We start from the raw sequence: 20579 nt of genomic DNA, 5'->3' as shown, positions 1-20579 counted from the left end.
GAATATTCCTGAAACAGCTGTTAACGAAGACTGTATAAACAATAAAATATTAATATCAGGAAACAACATCATTAAAATTAAAAATTGTACCATGCAAATAGATGAATTTCTAATCTCTAATAATCTAGCAGACTTTACACAAACAATTTATATCACCAACAATGTAACACGTCTAGAACCAATAAATCACTTACAAACGAGAGAAATGATAGAATCCCATCCCATCCCAACACTATAACTTTTTCCAAATTATATGCATTACAACGTTCGTCATAATGATAATTAGTTTGACTCTGTATGTAGCATATATGTTTAAAAATATACCTAAGAAAATTATTATCAAATATCGTACGCAAAAAGAACACCCGCACCTTGAATATAATGTTAATGAAAATATTCAACAAGGAAATAATATTACCTTATACCCAAATTTAACGACCTGAAGACAGGCCAAATTCAAAAGTTGTGACAAGGAGGACATATCCATAAGTCCCTACATACACTTACAACATATACACCCCAATACAACATACACTATACTAATACACTTACAACATATACACCCCACTACAACATACACTACTGCGGATGTACCCAACAGATACCAGGTAAGAATAAGATTGTTATATGATCCTCGAGAATGGAAAAAACCCCAATTCTAGATAAGTCACCCACTGGTAGACTAAACATCCGTCCCCTAATTTAAACAATTACTTGCTTAAGCCCTCACCCCATCGTCACGTTCCCACGTTCAAAGCTCGGACCCGCAATTCCGAAAAACAAAAGAGCACTTGTATCTCAACTAAAAAGTTTTGTAATCATTTAGTGAAATAAAGGATCCAATTAAATAAGAGTCCTTTTAGTACGGTACTGATCAACTGAAGGATATGCTATACGACTAGCTATCCAAGATAAACGAATTAAAATAGTGATTTGAAAATATTTAAGAGATCCGCAAAAGAATCTACGTGAAAGTAGTATTCAAAATAAAATCCCGTTCGGTCGGAAACAAAAATTAATTTAAATTTTTTAATTCCGAACCTTAAAACCAAGTTTAAAGCAAACTTAAAACCAAGTTTGAAGAAAACTTAAAACCAAGTTTAAAGCAAACTTAAAACCAAAATAAACTCCAGAAAAAATATTACAATAATAGAAATCACAACTACAGTAATTATTATCCTAGCACGAATCAGAATCATAATACACAACCACCTCAAAATTCGACTCAGCCTATGACAAATCAAAACCAGTATTAACCGCGTTTTGTACCAAATAATCAAAGAGTGAATTATTATGCATTCAGACGAGACTTAACGCAAGCTTAACAGAACAACTCACTTAACAACCCCCTTAACTTCCAACCTTCGACATCAAATAATATTAACAGACAAGGGCCAATAAAAAGACAACGCGAGAGTCAGAGTGACCAAAGCAGGATGGATGTAAATTTTCATCAAGCTGCCTCGGACACTCAAATGATAGATAAGGAAAAACTAGTCCCTATGTAAAAATAATTCACCATAATAAAAATTATAAGGGAATGATCGATACAGGATCATCAATCAACGTCATAAGAAAAAATTTTGAGAATTTAGAAGAAAAGGAAGAAAACCTAACAGTATACACTATTAAGGGACCAATAAAACTAAAGAAAAGTATAATAATAAAGCGCACTTCAGTATGTCCGTCTGCTCAAAAATTCTACATTCACAAATTTTCTGATAACTATGATTTCTTGTTAGGTCGAAAGTATCTAGAAGATACAAAAGCTAAAAAAGATTATGCCAACGAAACAGTAACACTAGGCTCAAAAGTATTTAAGTTTCTCTATGAAGAAAAAAAGGGCTAGACCGCATCCAAATGCCTTGACCCACAACAAAATAATGATTCCGCTCTAGTGGACATAATCCGACATTAAGAACGCACCTTAAACCAAAGCATCAACAGCAGACGAAGGAGACTGCATTACCCAAATGCCTCATTTCAAATGTTGTTAAAGACACAGTGGACAATGATGTAACACATCCCGATCTCATGTCCGTTGACAACGATATAGTCATCTTCGCGATTAACAATGAGTTACGTGAATGTAACGAGTTTAGACTCGAACACTTAAATGTAGAAGAAGTTGAATGATTAAAGAAGGTCCTATACGAATATAGAGACATTCAGTACAATGAGGGCGGAAATTTGACCTTCACCAGTACTATAAAACATGTCATCTAAACTCAACACGAAGACCCAGTATACCGTAAACCCTACAAGTACCCTCAAAGCGTTGACCAAGAAGTCAACAAACAAATTAAAAAAATGATAGAACAAGGGATTGTTCGCAAATCGAAGTCTCTTATTGTTCTCCTATTTGGGTGGTCCCCAAGAAGGCAGGCGCCTCTGTGAAACAAAAATTCGGGTTGGTAGTCGATTACAGGAATCTAAATGAGAACTGTTAACGACAAATTTCCCATTCCCCGAATGGATGAGATATTGGACAAATTAGGTAGATGCCTATACTTTACAACTATAGATCTAGCTAAGGGATTTCACCAAATCCAGATGGATGAAAATTCTATTGCAAAAACAGCTTTTTCAACTAAGCATGGGCATTGTGCCTTTTGAGTTAAAAAACGCTCCAGCTACTTTTCAGAGATGCATGAATAATCTTCTGGAAGATTTAATCTGCAAAGATTGTTTAGTCTATTTAGACGATATTATTGTTTTTTCCACTTCATTGGAAGAACACATTTTATCCCTAAAGAAAGTCTTTAAAAAACTGAGAGACGCTAATTTAAAGTTGCAACTAGATAAATGTGAATTCATGAAGAAAGAAACTGAATTCCTAGGACACAATGGCATCAAACCAAATCCAAATAAAACTAAAGCAATTACTAATTTTCCATTACCCAAGACACCAAAGCAAATAAAATCATTTTTGGGATTATGTGGGTTCTAACGCAAGTTTATTCCTAACTTTGCCAAAATAGTTAAACCTATGACCCTCAAATTAATGAAAGGTGCCATAATAGACACCAAATGTAAAGAATACATCGAATCATTTGAAAGATTAAAAGTTTTGATAACTTCAGACCCGATATTAATCTATCCTGATTTTTCAAAACCTTTTTCTCTGACAACTGATGGCAGCAGTGTTATCACAGAATTACAAGCCATTTTGTTATGCCAGTAGAACGCTAAACGAACATGAAATCAACTATGCTACGATTGAAAAAAAACTGTTAGCTATAGTTTGAGCTACAAATTATTCCAGGTCATACCTATTTGGCAGGCCATTTGAAATATTAAGTGATCACAAGCCACTGGTATGGCTTAATGGAAAATAGAACTCAATGAATTTGATTATAGAATCAAAAATCTTCCAGGCAAAGAAAATCATGTCGCGGATGCTCGTTCCCGCACGAAAATAGAAGAAGTTATGGTAGGCGAGGTCGCAAACAGCGTAAACGCAACTGTACACAGTGATAGTGAAGATAATCTAAATTACATATTTATAACAGAAAGACCAATAAATTTCTTCTCTAGACAAATAGAGATAGAAAAAGGCGACAATGATACAAGTGTAAGACATTTCTTTCAAAAATTAAAGATTAAAATAATCTATAAAGAAATGACACATGAACTCGCCAAAAACCTCATTAAGGAATATGTGTATACCAAAAAGAGTGCAATTTATTTCCCTAATGACGAAGATTTTCTGATCTTCTAGAGAGCGTTTACCGAAATTAAAAGCCCTAACAATTTCACAAAACTAACGTATGCAGAATTCAAAGATTTAATCTTTAAGAAACATAAGGAACTTTTACATCCGGGTATAGAAAAAACAATCAATTTATTTAAAGAAGAATATTACTATCCTGATAGTCAAAAGCTTATTCAAAACATTATCAATGAATGTGAAATTTGTAATCTGGCAAAAACAGAACATCGAGACACGAAACTGACATATGAAACAACACCGAAAATATTTAACACAAGAGAAAAATACGTGATAGATTTTTATCTCACAGGAAACCAGATCTTCTTATCTTGCATTGATATCTGTTCAAGTTACGGGGTTTGGACTGTCACCTGCTCTCCGCTCCCTCTTACGCTCTCCCGCTCTTCACCTCAGTCTCCAAGGAGTCTCCGCTGCGCTTGGGATAGCCTAACTAATTAGAATAAGCATCAGTGTAAAAACTAACCACAGCGAATAAACATACGCCCGGTCGCGCCCGCGCATTTACGAAAAGTCTGGTGTTCGCTTTTCTTCGAGTGTTTCTTTTCAGCATATTTGAATTCCAGGACAGCATCCCCTACAACCCAACATTTTGGTCCTTCGAGCCGGATCACCTGGATTTTCAAGTTTGTCCATCAGCGAACAAATTATAAGATAAGTACGAAATTTCCATTCCTTTTAATTGCCGGTCTGCAGCAAAAGGTTCGAAAATCCAATTTCATTCAATTTGCTGTAAGATTTATTGTCAAATCTAACGGATTTCTCCGACAAAAGGCAATTAAATAAAAGTACTTATCCATTCTCACGGGCGCCGCCATATTACCCACCGTTCTCCTTTCACCTTCATTCGTGAAAATTTCTAAGTCCAAATTTCCGAATATATTTAAATATTAATCCAGTCCGATAGTGCAAAATTCCAAATGTGAAAAAGTGAATAATTTGTGCCAAGTTCAGTGAAAATTCTAAGTCCACAGCTCTGCCAAAATTGGCAAAAAATTCTGTTCTCGTTTCACTGTGTCAAACGCAAGCCAAATTCTTTTCGCAACACATTTTCGCTTTAACTCCGCAGTCCACTTAATACAATTTGCTTTGCTATCGAAGAATACAACAACGAAACAAACAACACATACCCTCTGGCCATTCCAAATAAAATATTAATTAAACATTTACCCGCCAGTTCCATATATATTACATCAACATACACTATATCCATATACATGGCATATATTACATCGACATATAATTACATCTACATATACTACATCCATATATTACATATATTACATCAACTTATCCACATACATATATTACTGACATACATTGCGCACATTATCTGCATTCCCTTTAAACGTACACCAAAGTTTAAATTGTTTCCCGTCGGCAAATCCAAACCACAAATAAAATTTATTCCAAGTGCCGACGCGGAAAAGGCGTTTTGTTTTCCATCAATTTTTTCCGTACATTTCCAAATTAATTTCCGAGCAATAAATTAAAAGCGGTTTTATTTTCTTTTTTTAACAAGTAACTTTTTCAATTTTTATTAAATTTTTTTTTTTTAATTTTTATTTATTTATTTTTTATTTTTTGAAAATTTTTAAAAAAATTATCCATAAATAAATAATACCACCACCAAATACAAGGCGTCCACCCGACAATTATTTTTTCCTGTATTGCTTGGATATTAATTTGTGTTTGTTTTAGAAGTACTTACAACGCAGAGAAAAGACTCCAATTCCACCATTCCATTTTCTCCGTTTCCAGTTGTAAACAAACAAAAAATTTTTCTTGGCTCTAATAAACATTTTATTTCACCGTGTTCAACATTCCAAGTGTTCCAAGCGTAAATAAGGTGGACCTAATTACCATAAATCACAGGTCATTTATACAATTCGCTGTTCACTCCGAGTCACCTGTCCAATTAGTCTAAACTACGGCGTTTCCACTTCGCAATTTCTACACCACTTTCTCACCCATTACATCCTATACGGTCATTTTCCGCTGCTTTTACCGTTCACGGCGGCAAGCTTAAATTTATTAAGTGCAGTCTGAGGAATCTGTCTACTTTTCAAAAGTGTGACCGGGCTCCAAACCCGCTTCCCTTCCATTTCGTATTTCTTCGATTATGCCCATTGGAGACGATAAAAAGAAATTGTCCGCTGACAAACCCAGGTCTATTTTTTCACCACAAGGGCCCAAGAGTCCAAGAATCCCAAGCATTTCGGTGAAAACGCCTGCGGAGATTTCCGACGACTGTGCTACTCCATCCAAAGCCACAGTACAGCGCACAGCTAAAAATATGGCTGCTTCCGATCTAGCGCTAGCCAAATTCATTTTGGTTTCTGACCGCTTAAGCGAATTTGAGGCTCGGATCAACACTCCGGAATCCGCAGCTCCAACCGTCACGATGCTTAGCGCCCGTCGCGACCAAGTCCGAAGCCTATGGGACAAGGTTGAAAAGGAATTCGACCTCTGCTCAGAGTGCCTTGTGTCAGCAGGCGAAGCGGCAGCAAGCAACATGCCTATTCTCAGGGCTAAATACAGTTATTGCTATTCAGTCTATGAAAGGTGTGTTGCCCAGCTCGTTGATAAAATCGAGCAGGGCACGTCTCAGTCCATCCCAGACGCAAACGTTGCGCCCCAGGCCTACATTTCCTCTGGCTGTCGGTTGCCTCCATGCGATACAGAAGTTTTCGCAGGCGACAATCTTCGCTGGCCGACTTTCCGGGATCTTTTCACAGCCATTTATATCAATAATCCACGGCTGACTCCGGTTGAAAAGTTATTCGACGCGCATGCCATAGTTTCGATTTCGCCTCTCACCAACGAGGGTTTCCGCTCTGCGTGGGAAAACCTAATAGAGCGTTTCGAAAATAAACGATTGTTGGTAAACAGTCAATTGAAAATACTGTTTAATGTGCAGTTGATACCACAGGAATCTGGGGCGGCCTTGAAGGTACTGCAAAGTACTGTTCAAGGTTGCTTGACTGCCTTAGAACTGTCAGGCATCAACACTGAGAACTGGGACTGCCTGCTGGTATATCTGTGTTCATCCAAGCTCCCGAAGATAACTCTCTCCTTATGGGAGCAGTCGCTACATAAGAAAGCCGACATCCCGACATGGGGCCCTCTAGAAAACTAAATTCCTATGAGACGAAAGTGGCTCCAAAATCGAAAAGTTGCGACTTGTGGAACAAGGAAAACCATCCTGTCCGTGTATGTCCGCGTTTTCTCCAAATGTCGGTTGACGACCGGTCAGCCAACCATTCCAGGTGGTTTAAGCCCGAGACTTGGGCTTGACAAACAGTAGCTGCTCAGTCCAAGAAGCTCTGCAGTTTCACCATCCGATCTCCGACTAGGCCCGCGTTGCAGTTGGAGACGACGGCCTATGTCCTCCCTCAACTAGCCGGAAATCTGCCTTCCTACCCAATTCCGCAAAATTTCCTTCGGGATCTTTCCGATTTTCCACTGGCGGATCCAAAATTCTATGAGAGCGCACAAATAGATGTCCTTATCGGAGCCGATATTCTGCCTTCGGTGCTTCTGAGTGGAGCAAAAACCAACATCTGTGGCTCTCTCTTGGGGCAAGAGACCATTTTCGGCTGGGTATTAACTGGTCCAGTGTCAGCCTCAGCCCAAGTAGAATTTCCTCTTTTTCGACACAGATCTCCCACGCGTACGATAATTCACTGGACAAACTACTCACAAAATTTTGGGAGGTGGAGAATATACCAACAATGTTGGTAAAAGAATCCGATTCCATGTGCGAGAAGAATTTCCTTCAAACGACCAAGAGAAACCAGTGCGGCAAATATGTCGTTACTCTGCCTTTTCGCGACCCAGAACATATCGGTTCCGGGCTAGGGCAATCTAGATCTTTCGCGTTGGCTCAGTTCTTAAGAAATGAGCAGCGTCTAAAAAGAGATGAGGCCTTGAAAGCGAGATACGATTCGGTGATCCAGGAATATATCGATATATTAAAGCACATGCGACAAGTTCTTCCTACCCATGATTGCAACGCCTATTATATGCCACATCACGCCGTCTTAAAACCGGAAAGCGTAACTACTAAACTCCGTGTAGTATTCAATGCCTCCAGCCCTTCATCGAATGGTACCAGTTTAAATGATATCCTTCATGCTGGCCCTGTCTTACAGTCCGACTTGACAATTCAAATTCTGAAGTGGCGCTATTTCCGATACGTGTTCAGTGCCGATATTGAAAAAATGTATCGGCAGATCTGGGTAGATCCGAAACACACTCCATTCCAGCGAATACTTTTCCGTAACAATAGAGGGGAAATCAGAGATTTCGAATTGAAAACAGTAACCTTTGGAGTCAATTGCGCGCCTTTCCTGGCCATCCGAGTACTGCAGCAGCTAGCGGCTGACGTAGAACTCAACCATCCAAAAGCTAGCAATGTCATTCGAAATTTCATGTATGTGGATGATGTTCTAGCCGGAGCGGACTCTACGGAAGAAGCTCAGCTCATGGTGCACGAGCTCCGAGACGCTCTGAATTCCGCCGGATTTCCATTGTGGAAATGGACCTCCAACAAAAAGGAAGTTTTAGCGGCCATTCAGAGCAACCATCTTTTAAATACTGATTTTCTCGAGATCGATGCAGAAAGTACTGCCAAAACCCTCGGTATTCGCTGGAAGGCAACCTCTGACGAATTCTTCTTCGTCCCGCCAGAGTTGGCTATCGAAACGTCCTTTACAAAACGCCAAGTCCTGTCCCAAATTGCCTAATTGTTCGACCCTGCAGGCTGGTTAGCACCGTTTATCGTTCGAGCTAAAATTTTCATGCAGGAGATTTGGCTGCAGGAGCTTGGGTGGGACGAAAACATTCCAAATGACCTTTTTCAGCGATGGCTTAATTTTCTCCAAAGTTATTCGGTTTTAGAGCAGATACGCATTCCACGCTGGCTATCGTTTCATCCAGATTTCAAGGTCGAGCATCATGGCTTTTGCGATGCATCGCAAAAGGCTTATGGGGCGGCAATATATGTCCGCGTAGAAGTGGGCAGCACCATTATGGTGCAACTCCTAACCGCGAAAACCCGGGTAGCACCAGTCAAAACGGTTTCGCTCCCAAGACTGGAGCTGTGCGGAGCGTTATTGCTTTCCGAAATGGCTGCAGCCATCATTTCGCAGATGCCTACGATTAATTCCGAACTTTACTGTTGGACGGACTCCACGATAGTGCTTGCATGGTTAAGCAAGCCAGCGTGCCAGTGGACCACATTTGTAGCCAATAGGGTGACGAAGATCGCCCAGGCCACAAAACCAGAGAATTGGTCTCATGTTCAATCTGAGCATAATCCAGCAGACCTAGCAAGTAGGAGAGTTTCCCTCCAAGATCTAGCCGATAGCCAGTTATGGTGGCACGGACCGACTTGGTTGCAAAATCCACGCAACCAATGGCCAACTCAGGTCGACAACGCTCCGGTGACCGACCTGGAGAAGCGTGCTCTAAAAGTCCATCTCGCAAAAGCTCATTCTGAAGAGTTGTTGGCACGTTTCTCCAGGCTAGAGAAGCAGACATCTCCATCTGATGTGCATTTGCTGGCCACTGAAATCGTCGCCGCCGAGCGGTTCCTAATTTCGAACACTCAGCGCAGAGATATTCCCTGTGGAATATCATTGCCTAAGTGAAAAGCGTCCAGTGCCAAGCTCAAGTGCCATCCTCAGCATGAACCCGTTTCTAGATCCGCAAGGACTGATCAGGGCGTGCGGCCGTGTGGCGGCTTCCGAAAGCCTTCAATAAAATGAACGGCATCCAGTGATTCTTCCGTATAACTGCCTGCTTTCTCGCCTCCTTGCGAATTTCACTCATCGCATAACTCTCCATGGTGGTAACCAGTTTATGGTGCGCCTCATCCGGTCGAAATACTGGATTCCGAGAATTAAGAACCTGATGAAAGCAGTAGTAAATTCGTGCAAAGTATGTGTGATCCACAAAAAGCGGTTGCAAAGCCAACTGATGGGTGTCCTGCCCAAAGAAAGAACATCGTTCTCCCGACCATTCACGTATACTGGCATGGATTACGCCGGTCCGTTCGATATAAAGAACTATACGGGAAGAGCATGTCTTATAACAAAGGAGTATGTATTAGTTTTTGTTTGTTTCTCCACCAAGACCATCCATTTAGAGCCTACATCTGACTTAACGACCGAAAAGTTTCTTCCCGCTTTCTCTCGTTTTGTATCCAGAAGAGGGTGTCCACGTCAAGTCCAGTCAGACAATGGCAAAACCTTTGTTGGTGCTGCCACCCTGCTTTCCCGCGATTTCCTTCAAGCCGTAAAAGAGTCGGTGACGAATGCCTATATTCATCAAGAGATGCAATGGCAATTTATTCCTCCGGGCGCACCCCATATGGGAGGCCTTTGGGAAGCAGGCGTAAAAAGTTTTAAGACGCTATTTTACAAATGCACTGCCACACGAAAATACACGTTCGAAGAGCTCTCCACGCTCTTGGCAAAAATAGAAGCGTGCCTTAACTCCAGGCCGCTCTCTCCTATGTCTGAGGATCCGACAGATTTGCTGGCTCTGACGCCAGGTCATTTCCTTGTCGGGGGACCCCTTATGTCCACGGTGGAACCCGAAGTAAAGGGAGAAACGAAATCCATTCTTAATCGGTGGCAGCATTTGAAAGCTCTCCATCAGCAGTTCCGTGTGCGATGGAAAGAAGAGTACCTCAAAGAACTCCACAAGCGCTCGAAATGGCAGGCCCCGTCCAAAAATCTCCGCATCGATGACATTGTCGTCATCAAGGACGACAACTTACCCTCTAATGAGTGGCGGCTCGGCAGAATTGAGTCTGTCTTCCCAGGAGCCGACGGCAACGTCCGTGTAGTAAATATCCGTACTGCACGTGGAGTTGTTAAACGTCCAGTGGCAAAAGTGGTGCTTTTGCCGACGGAGTCTTCCGAATCTCCACAATAAAAGGCGCTCCTCTCGTCCTTAGTTGTAGTTCACTAGCACTTATCATCCATTACTTTTCATTTCGTTTTCGATCTCCTTTCGACATTCAACTACGCGCAGCATGGCCCCTCGTCAACAAAACGCACGCAGTGCTCGTGCCTTGGAGAGCAGACGTACCCGAGGTATTCAATCCTACCGATGCCGAGTCTGCCGCGGTATCCATCCTCTTCGGAAGTGCGCGAGGTTCCTAAAGCTCAGCGCTGAAAAGCGTTTGCGAGCAGTCCTCATTAACAAATACTGCGCCAATTGCCTTGCTCACGAGCACTCCACGGGAGACTGCCGAAGCGGTGATCGTTGCAAGATCGACCGATCCCACCACACGCTGCTCCACATGCACGAGCAGGTTAGCTCGTTGTCGCGGTCGCGAGCGTGCTCGCGTCTCCAACCGGTGCCAACCCGGCAAGCAGCTTCGGCCTCGTCCCAACGTTCCCGCCGGCAAAATCCGCCAACACAGCGTAGGAGTTCACCGCCACGACGCCCGGAATCGGCCACGCCAGGCCCATCGCTCTCGTCGCTGCTGCAACGCCACAGCGTGAACATCCTTCCGACAGCGCTGGTCAAGTTGGAGACCGGCACGAAGACCTTCGAGACCGCAGCACTTATCGATCCGTGCACCCCCATGAGCTGCATCGACGCTTCGTTGGCGTCAGCCTTTACGCTTCCGATGACCAATGTCGGCGACGAGGAGATCTGCACGACGACGATTCACTCCAGTTCCATCGGCCTGCTACCGTCTCCATGGTCTTAGGAGCAGATGTTTATCCAAAGGTTATCCAATCCGGATTCCTGACCTTCGACGAGGGAATGCCGGTCGCTCAGAAAACTGTTTTTGGGTGGATCGCGTCCGGTGCCTGCAGCCTGCCGTAGGATGGCTGTTTTGCAACCCCAGTGATTGCAAGGGGGGCGGAATGTTCAAGTTACGGGGTTTGGACTGTCACCCGCTCTCCGCTCCCTCTTACGCTCTCCCGCTCTTCACCTCAGAGTCGCCAAGGAGTCTCCGCTGCGCTTGGGATAGCCTAACTAATTAGAATAAGCATCAGTGTAAAAACTAACCACAGCGAATAAACATAGTCTGGTGTTCGCTTTTCTTCGAGTGTTTCTTTTCAGCATATTTGAATTCCAGGACAGCATCCCCTACAACCCAACAATATCTATTCGAAATTTGCATCATTTGAAGTAAAAAGTAGAGATTGGTTAGAAGCAAAAAGAGCCATTACTAAAATATTCAATGATATGGGAAAACCGCAAGAAATTAAAAAAGACAAAGACTCAGCTATTATGTGTATAGCCTTTGAAAATTGGTTAAGATCTGAAGGTGTACAAATTTCTATAACGACTAGCAAAAATGGTATATCAGACATAGAAAGATTCCACAAGACCGTAAACGAAAAAATAAGAATCATTGGTAGCGAGGAAAATATTGAAGACAGGTGTACAAAATTCGAAACAATTCTATATATTCGTTTTAAGTATTTATTGTGACTGATCTAGAGTACAATGTTACTGCACGGAGGCAGCCAAATTAGACGCTAAAGAGGATAACACAATAAGAGAAAAAAGCTTTTGGTTACCGCGATCAAAAGAGGGCGACACAGTGCATTGACTTTATTACATACATATTTTCAACACTCCCTCTCAATGCAATATGTCAACCCTTAGGGATAATATTTTTATTTTAATTCCAAAATCAAAATACATTTTTGTTAGTTTAAACCCATCCCTTGGAAACACTTTTCATGTTTAAATCTATTCAAATTCTTGGTTAGAACATCTGCCATCATGTTTTCTGAGGGTACATAATTAACTTCTATTATATTGTTCTTATACAGTTCTCTTATATAATGATATTTTATATCTATATGCTTACAACGTGCATGGAAAGTGTCATTTTTCACCAAGCACTGGGAACTCTGGTTGTCGCTATTAACCTTAGTTGCCTGTGTTTCACCGAAACCCATTTCGTTGACCAATTTCCCAACATACGCCGCTTCCTTCGCTGCCATGGAAAGTGCCACATACTCTGACTGTGCTGCTTAGGGAAACCACTGGTTGTTTGTTTGAGTCCCACGTAAAGGCAGCTCCTGCAGCAATACATGCCCATCCAGTAAAGGATTTTCGGTCCGTGGTATCACCAGCCAATCCGCGTCAACATAGCAATGTATAGGCACACCAGTACGCAAATCAGCTGTGCCCCTCAAGTTCCGTTGTGATAGTTTAATGACCGAATGCACAATATCAGGACGAGTTGTGATTGCCAGATACATTAATGAGCCAATCAGCGATTGATAGCTGACTTGATTCTCCTTCTGACAATCGGCCTTGTCACATTTTACTTCAAAGCCTGCTTCCAGTGGGATGAGATTCGGCTTACAATCCTGCATCGAATAATCATTGAGAAGGCTCTCAATATACTGCTTGTGGCCAATCCTGATTCAACCAGTTTCTCCGTCACGTTCAATTTCGATACCCAGGAAATGTCTTAGCTGCTTTAATATCGCACAGTTCCTCGTTGCTTGAACTGGCTACGATAAGGTCGTCTACGTACACTACAACAAGGTTCTTACTTTTGGCAGAATTACGGGTGTAAGCACATGGCTCGCTAGGGCATGAAGAAAACCCAATCTTTTGCAGTACTTCGTTCAGTAGTTTATTCCATTCTCGGCCGCTCTGCTTCAGTCCATATATAGATTTGTGTAACTTCAGCACCTTCATTGGATATCGTTCATCGATGAATCCCTCTGGCTGCCTCATATATACCGTTTCGTGAAGATCACCATTCGAATATGCAGACGAGACGTCCATTTGGTGCATGTAGAGACCGTTTTCCACCGCCAAAGCAATAACTAATTTAATTGATGAGTAGCGTGCCACTGGTGAGAACGTATCCGTGAAGTTAACGCCGTATCCCTGAGCGCACCCTTTTGCGACAAGTCGAGACTTAAACCTCTCGACTTTGCACTGCAAAGACCCATTTTGACCCAATGGCCTTCTCACCTGCCGGCAAATCCACCAATGACCAGGAGGCTCTCCAGCTCCTTCTGCATTGAGGTTCTCCATTCTTCACAGTTCCTTATGGTTAACGCCTCCTTGTCGCTTGTTGGAAGTGGAACCTCATCCGTACTCATGCCATTGACCATGTTGTATTGTTTTCGCGGTTTTCCAGGTTTACCACTATAAAGGTTTACCACAAATAAATCAGGTCCTCTGACTTCGGTGGCTTCATTGTCTTCAGTGGATGACGATTCTCCCTCTGAATCTTGTTGCTCGACAGACGCAACGTCGTCAACGTGTTTATCTGACACCTGGAAAACATCATCTTGTTTCTTACCCTCAGCAACACAGACTGGAAGGTGCTGCATCTCCACAAGTTGAACATCGGGAGAAGATACTGCTTGCCCTGCCGTCATAACATCATCCTGGTCGTTCTCAAATACAATTACGTCACGAGCAACACAGATATGCTTGCTGATAGGATTGAACAGGCGATATCCCTTAGAAGCCTCAGAGTATCCAACCAAAATATTTTCTTCGCCCTTCGCAGAAAACTTCCTTTTTGTGGATTTGTTAAGCACGATAACCTTCGAACCAAATATCTTCAGGTGGGACACATATGGCTTTCTTCCAGTCCAAGACTCGAACGGTGTTACATCAGATAATGCTGACGTCTCAGCGCGATTGCGTAGATAAGCAGCAGTATTGATAGCTTCAGCCCATAGCCCATGAGTCGCCGACGCCTGCGTGAATCATCATAGTCCTTGCCATCTCGACCAGGGTTCGGTTAGCGCGCTCCGCTACACCGTTTTGTTGGGGGGTGTGCGGTACCGTCAATTGTCTCTTTATGCCGTTTTCTGTCAAGATAGATTGAAACGATTGTCGCTCCTTATTGCTTTCAACTTCTTGCCGCTTTGGTTTTCGGCAAATGCTTTTAACTCCTTGAATTTGGACAGCATTTCATCTCTGGTCTTTATGAAATACACAAGCATGTATCTCGATTTGTCCTCTACGAACAAATTTGTCTTTTATTTTGTAACAAATCACTTTGCAGTTCAGCAATCAAAACTTTATTCTTATCATTTTTTTAAATTCCGCGCCTGTTTTCGAACGACACACGAAATCCGTTTTTAATTGCCTTTGACACCGACATAAAGATGCATTGTAAATTCTTTACAAAGAGTACGTCGATCAATTCAAATGATGACTTGCGCCAGGCTATTTTCACTGTACCACGACCGTCAGCCATAATATACTTATTGCCAGCCAAAAGAATGAGCTCTTTATGCTCTCTGAAAATTTTAAACATCGATCTCTCACCGCACAAATGAGCCGTTGCTCCTGAATCAAGGCACCACATATTTTTTGGCAATTCGCCAAGCTGTACAGTTGAACAGAGCACAGAGAATGATTTCTCGGTATTTAAGTTTTCGCTCTCTATGTTCTCCTTTCCTTTGCCTACAGTTTACAGCTTTGTGGCCGCTGCGACCACAGTTCCAACAATTAACTGTTCTTTTCCCGTTAATCAGTGGCTGATTATTTACGTGCACACTCTTCTTAATGTCACTTTTCGCTTTTTGTTTCGCAGACCGAATTCCAAATGCACTTTGTTCGCTTTTTGCAGAATGTTCTTCATTTGCCATACGCCTTTACCCTTACTCTTGTAATTTTATTTTTAACATTTTCAATGTGGGCAACTCATAGCGCGTTTCTATTGCAACTACGAAACTTTCAAACGATTCCGGCAAACTGGACAACAGGAGAATACTCAGGACTTCTTCTTGGATTACCAATTGAATTTCTTTTAGTTTGTCAACAACCGCACAAAAAGTTTTCACATGAATCGAAACAACTTCGGTTTCAGACATTCTCACGTGCAACAACTGCTTCAGCAAACATATACGTCGTGCCGGTCCTGAGGGACTGTGGATTTCACTAAGTCTTTGCCATGCCTTTACAGCAGTCTCACAGTTTTTTATACGGTTAATTTGGGATGTCTTTATGCAAAGCATTATACCTGCTAATGCTTTTTCGTCCTTCGCGTCGAACAAAGCCTTTAGCTCAGCACTGTCCACACACTACTCCCCACCCCCCTAATTCCGCATGAATTAAGACACTCTTCATTTATACAGCCCACGTACTGTAGTTTTTATCATCAAATTTTTCTATTTGGTTTATTGATAAACTCATTTTCACTTCGATAAGTTTTTCGTATTAAATCCCTGAATCACAATATTTAAAGATGCCGAATATTCTAATTCGTTTAGAACTATTCACTTTTATGTCCGCGTGGGCTGGCTCGTTTCAAGTATTTATTGTGACTGATCTAGAGTACAATGTTACTGCACCCAGGCAGCCAAATTACACGCTAAAGAGGATAACACAATAAGAGAAAAAAGCTTTTGGTTACCGCGATAAAAAGGGGGAGACACAGTGCATTGACTTTATTACATACATATTTTGAACCCTATACATATACAATCATAAAACTAATCATAATATTACCAAAAGATTTCCAGCAAACATTTTCCTATTTGCGGCAGCCCGGACTTCAACGTACAACGAAATAAAATCGATAAGATAGAATACCTCAATAGGAATAGGCACGATTTTAAAGTTGATATAAAATATAGACAGGCCCCACTTGTAAAAGGTAAAATAACCAATCCATTCAAAAAGACAGGAAGGATTGAACAAGTAGATGATAAACATTTCGAAGAAACAAACCGTGGTAGAAAAATCGTCCACAATAATTTAATAAGAGCAAATATGATAATTCCAGACCAACCAAATAAAAACACAAAGCACACAACATACTTCTAATAATGCTTAGCTGCATACTATCACTTATCACCAAATGCAACAATATATAAGTAAATCCAATAAGCGCGAAGAATGGATATGTTATATTCCAAACAGAAACAATGTAGATTCCAACCAGCTATAAATACCATTATTTAAGCATAAAACATAACAAAGACAATGCTCATGTTCGAAAATATAGTAACTGAAGCAAACAACTATTCCAATGTACCACAAATACAATATTTAGTCGATAATTTAAAACGAGAAATAAATGGGTTAAGAATTATTAGTCGAAGTAAAAGTGGTATTTTAAACGTAGTAGGAAAAGCATACAAATACTTGTTCGGAACATTAGATGAAGACGACAGAGAAGAGTTAGATGAAAAAAAAAACAACATGTCAGAAGACAACACGATTATAGATGTAATCAATAGTGGTATAGATATAATTAAAAAGCTCAAAGTTGATAAAGAACAACACCAACAAATTGCAGTACTAATATTTAATCTACAGCAATTTACAGAATATATAGAAGACATAGAATTAGGTATGCAATTAACCAGACTAGGAATTTTCAATCCGAAGTTACTAAAGCATGACTACTTAAAACACGTAAATTCGGATAAAATGCTAAAGATAAAAACGTCAACTTGGCTTAAAACAGACACGAACGAAATTTTGATTATTTCACATGTTCCTAGCGAGGTCACTAAAGTTCCAATATCCCAAATTGTTCCGTAGCCAGATGAACATAATTATATTCTAACCGAGCAAATATTCGATAAGTTCTACATATTCGATAACCAAGTATTCCATAAATATACCAAGAGGGTAATATTCGAGAAATGTATTATTGGAATCATCAAACAAGAGCAAACTCAATGCAAATATATTAAAACACATAAAAACTACCAAATAAATTATATAGAACCAAATATACTATTAACATGAAATATTCCTGAAACAGCTGTTAACCAAGACTGTATAAACAATAAAATATTAATATCAGGTAACAACATCATTAAAATTAAAAATTGTACCATGCAAATACATGAATTTCTAATCTCTAATAATCTAGCAGACTTTACACAAACAATTTATATCACCAACAATGTAACACGTCTAGAACCAATAAATCACTTACAAACGAGAGAAATAAGAGAATCCCATCCCATCCCAACACTACAAATTTTTCCAAATTATATGCATTACAACATTCGTCATAATGATAATTAGTTTGACTCTGTATGTAGCATATGTGTTTAAAAATATACCTAAGAAAATTATTGTCAAATATCGTAAGCAAAAAGAACACACGCACCTTGAAAATAATGTCAATGATTGTCACCCACTGGTAGACTAAACATCCGTCCCCTAATTTAAACAATTCCTTGCTTAAGCCCTCACCCCATCGTCCCGTTCCCACGTTCAAAGCTCGGACCCGCAATCCCGAAAAACAAAAGTATCGATTTCAATAAACAAATTATGAGAATCTAAGAGCACTTGTATCCAAGAGCAAATGCACTTGAATCCAAGAGAAACGCAAAGATTTTTCTCTTCAGGATCCTAATCCTAAAGTCTAAAGTCCATATTAGAAAAGCTCGACACCGAGGTCGAGCTTGAACGTCAATCAAATCAGAATAATTATCAGAGTTCAGTTTGAGACCTAATTGTAAAAGGTCGGTGTTCTTCTCAACTATAAAGTTTCGTAATCAAATATTGCAAGCATTTAATTGGCGCAGTCGGTAGGATCCAATAAAAGGAAAGAGTCCTTTTAGTACGGTACTGATCAACTGAAGGATATGCTATACGACTAACTATCCAAGATCAGCGAATTAAAACAGTGATTCGAAAATATTTTAGAGATCTGCAAAAGAATCTACGTGAAAGTAGTATTCAAAATAAAATCCCGTGCGGTCGGAAAAAAAATTAATTTAAATTTTTTAATTCCGAAACTTAAAACCAAGTTTAAAGCAAACTTAAAACCAAGTTTGAAGAAAACTTAAAACCAAGTTTAAAGCAAACTTAAAACCAAAATAAACTCCAGAAAACAAAAGACATCATGGCAGTCCCACAACTCTCAGAAACACATCTAAACCAACTACTAAACCAAATCAAAGAATTAAATTACTACGATGGCGCACCTGGCAAATTATCTGGATTCGTCAACCAAGTGGAACAATTGCTCAGTTTATACCCAACACAGGAAGCCAGACAGACACACGTCATATATGGAGCAGTGAAGCGGTTATTAGTGGATTCAGCCTTAGAAGTCGTAACCCAGGAAAAAGCTAACACATGGCTGGACATGAAGACTATGGTCAAAGACCATAGACCTCATGTAACACTCATTAGACAATTAGAAGACACATCATACCCAGGAAGTATCTGTAAGTTTATAGAAAAACTAGAAACACAATACTGGATTATGTTCGATAAGTTAGAATTAGAAAGTGACCCTGTTGATAAATCGAATTATACCGAAATGTATTCGATATTGTCACCTCAAAATTCGACTCAACCTATGACAAATCAAAACCAGTATTCACCGCGTTTTATACCGAATAATCAAAAAGAGAATTATTATGCATTCAGACGAGACTTACCGCAAGCTTAACAGAACAACTCACTTAACAACCCCCTTAACTTCCAACCTTCTGCATCAAATAATATTAACAGACAAGGGCCAATAAAAAGACAACGCGAGAGTCAGAGTGACCAAAGCAGGATGTAAATTTTCATCAAGCTGCATCGGACACTCAAATGATAGAGAAGGACACACAAGTCCCTATGTAAAAATAATTCACCATAATAAAAATTATAAGGGAATGATCGATACAGGATCATCAATTAACATCATAAGAGCAAATTTTAAGAATTTAGAAGAAAAGGAAGAAAACCTAACAGTATACACTATTAAGGGACCAATAAAACTAAAGAAAAGTATAATAATAAAGCGCACTTCAGTATGTCCGTCTGCTCAAAAATTCTACATTCACAAATTTTCTGATAACTATGATTTCTTGTTAGGTCGAAAGTATCTAGAAGATACAAAAGCTAAAAAAGATTATGCAAACGAAACAGTAACACTAGGCTCAAAAGTATTTAAGTTTCTCTATGAAGAAAAAAAGGGCTAGACCGCATCCAAATGCCTTGACCCACAACAAAATAATGATTCCGCTCTAGTGGACATAATCCGACATTAAGACCGCACCTTAAACCAAAGCATCAACAGCAGACAAAGGAGACTGCATTACCCAAATGCCTCATTTCAAATGTTGTTAAAGACACAGTGGACAATGATGTAACACATCTCGATCTCATGTCCGTTGACAACGATATAGTCATCTTCGCGATTAACAATGAGTTACGTGAATGTAACGAGTTTAGACTCGAACACTTAAATGTAGAGGAAGTTGAATGTTTAAAGAAGGTCCTATACGAATATAGAGACATTCAGTACAATGAGGGCGGAAATTTGACCTTCACCAGTACTATTAAACATGTCATCTAAACTCAACACGAAGACCCAGTATACCGTAAACCCTACAAGTACCCTCAAAGCGTTGACCAAGAAGTCAACAAACAAATTAAAAAAATGATAGAACAAGGGATTGTTCGCCAATTGAAGTCTCTTATTGTTCTCCGAATCTAAATGAGAACTGTTAACGAAAAATTTCCCATTCCCCGAATGGATGAGATATTGGACAAATAAGGTAGATGCTTATACTTTACAACTATAGATCTAGCTAAGGGTTTTCACCAAATCCAGATGGATGAAAATTCTATTGCAAAAACAGCTTTTTCAACTAAGCCTGGGCATTATGAATACACTCGTATGCCTTTTGAGTTAAAAAACGCTCCAGCTATTTTTCAGAGATGCATGAATAATCTTCTGGAAGATTTAATCTGCAAAGATTGTTTAGTCTATTTAGACGATATTATTGCTTATTCCACTTCATTGGAAGAACACATTTTATCCCTAAAGAAAGTCTTTAAAAAACTGAGAGACGCTAATTTAAAGTTGCAACTAGGTAAATGTGAATTCATGAAGAAAGAAACTGAATTC

At 40.2% G+C, this 20579-nt stretch overlaps 1 protein-coding gene across 1 annotated transcript in view; it reads right to left on the bottom strand.

Annotated features, from left to right (window-relative positions):
• Nucleotides 1–20579, bottom strand: part of Ppr-Y — a gene marked incomplete at both ends in the record, with an annotated part of 248273 nt that overhangs the window by 53447 nt on the left and 174247 nt on the right. The gene's annotated exons all lie outside the window — the stretch shown is intronic.

This window comes from Drosophila melanogaster, chromosome Y, assembly GCF_000001215.4.
Source record: "Drosophila melanogaster chromosome Y".
In the NCBI taxonomy this organism is placed as follows: domain Eukaryota; kingdom Metazoa; phylum Arthropoda; class Insecta; order Diptera; family Drosophilidae; genus Drosophila; species Drosophila melanogaster.
Note: the sequence above shows the minus strand (reverse complement) of the source record. Positions and strands in the feature narration are given on the sequence as shown.